Raw genomic sequence first — 2,095 nt, 5'->3', positions numbered from 1 at the left:
CTTTGATTTCTAATATCTACCACTTTAATGCCCACGTTCACATCCTGTGACATGCTGTGTTACTTCACTGCTCTCCACACTGCTCACCCACCTGGGCTCCCTTTACTCCCGGCAGGAGACCTTACATCCTGTTTCATCAGACCTGGATTTCCTCAACTTCCTGCCCCTGGAACCTACCATACCTGCAACACGATTTCCACATCCACCTCTTCCCCTCCTGTCCCAGATGTTTACCACTTCCTGTCCTGGGTAACATACCATTATGTCCTCTTAGGAACTTTGTTTAATTCATTAGCCCTCTCTTGAGGACTTCCCTGGTGATTCAATAGCTAAGACTCCACGTTCCCAATGCTGAGAGTCTGGGTTCCATCCCTGGTCAGGGAACTAGATCCTGCATGCCACAGCTAAGACCTGATGCTGCCAAAATACATAAACAAGTAAATATTAAAAACATTTTTAATATTGAAACAAATGTTTAAAATACTCTCTCATCTAGTATTTAAAAAGATAATTTCTACATTTTATTACAAAATTATATGTGGCTTAAGTCATATATTTTTAAAATGTGCACAATAGATAGTTTTTACAAACTCAGAAGCCCTGCTTCTCATAGGTTACCATTTTCAACTCTTTTAGCTTCTCCTTTGGTATTCACTGATTTCAGACATTACATGCTGATTTCTTATTTGGCAGATAGAATTTTAGCTCTCTTGCCCTTCCCACCCTTCTGTAGATCTATTACAAATTTTGCTTAAATCCATAATCATTGTATTAGCTTCTACGACTTTGTAAATGTTATTTACTACTGGTCCAAGTAATGCATGATAATGTCTTTTTTCTTGAACCATGTTTTGTTTTCCCTGGGGTTAAACATTTCCTAGTTTTGTCATGTGTTCAGTTTTTCTGCATCTTCATGAAAAGTAAGAGTGAAAGTCTTAGTCATTGACTCTCTGCAACCCCATGGACTGTAGCCCGCCAGTCTCCTCTGTCTCTGGAATTCTCCAGGCAAGAATACTGGAGTGGGTTGCCATTCCCTTCTCCAAGGCATCTTCCCGGCCCAGGGATCGAACCCTGGTCTCCTGCATCACAGGCAGATTCTTTACCATCTGAGCCATCAGGAAAAACCTCTTAATACAATATTCATGAATTTTACTAATATGCTATTATTTATTATAAATATTATTTACTTATAGTATTCATTAATCATTATTTTATATTTTATCAATATGTTACTGATGATATTTTAAATTATTTTATTAATGATTTTATCAGTAAAATTATTTAATAATTGTATTTCTATTGTATTAAGAGCCTTTCATGAATATTCATGAAATGCCTCTTAACACAATATTCTACATAGTCAACCCATCAGAGCACGTATCAGCTCCATTTTTCCCCTTGGAGATTTCCATCTGGATGCCTCTGTTCTCTTGCTCCAGGCTGAAGAAGTTTCGTCTATGCTGCTGCATAGGTATCGTCTAGAGACCTCTCTTGGCTGATATCCTAGAAACTCCCTTGGCAGTGCTCCAGGGTTGAATCTGTATCTTCATTCATAATTTACCTTTTTGTGTTAGTAAAATATATTCTGTAATAGTGTCCTAAGAAATGGCAAATGGACGTCATTTTTTAAGGTCAAAATATCTAAAGATGTATTTTGCTGTGGTCACATTTGATTGATGGTTTGGCTGGGTATAGAGTTGCTAGTACCTATGAACTGGGAAGGCAGCTCCCCATTGTCTTCTGTGTGCAATGTTGCTGTTGAGACATATATTATCACTTTGATTCTTGATCCTTTGTATGAGTTTTTTTTCTTTCTAAAAGCTTATTTTAAAGGAAAAATTCCCAGTGATCTAAATTTCCTGAGGCTGTGCTTTTGTAAAAATCTTTCTTTATTTCTCTGGGTATTTAGTAGCCTCTTTCAAAAGTATGTCCTTCAATTCTCTGAAATGTTCTTATATTATTTCTTTGATCATTTTCTCACCTCTGTTTAATATGTTTCTTTCTCTGCAACTTTTATTCTCTGAATGTTGGACCTCCTGAACTGATACTCTAGTTTTTTATATTCCTATCTTACTTTTACATCTCTTTGTCTTTC

Source organism: Ovis aries, chromosome 11, assembly GCF_016772045.2.
Source record: "Ovis aries strain OAR_USU_Benz2616 breed Rambouillet chromosome 11, ARS-UI_Ramb_v3.0, whole genome shotgun sequence".
Lineage (NCBI taxonomy): Eukaryota > Metazoa > Chordata > Mammalia > Artiodactyla > Bovidae > Ovis > Ovis aries.
The sequence above is the reverse complement of the archived record's forward strand: the minus strand, read 5'-3'. Positions refer to the sequence as shown.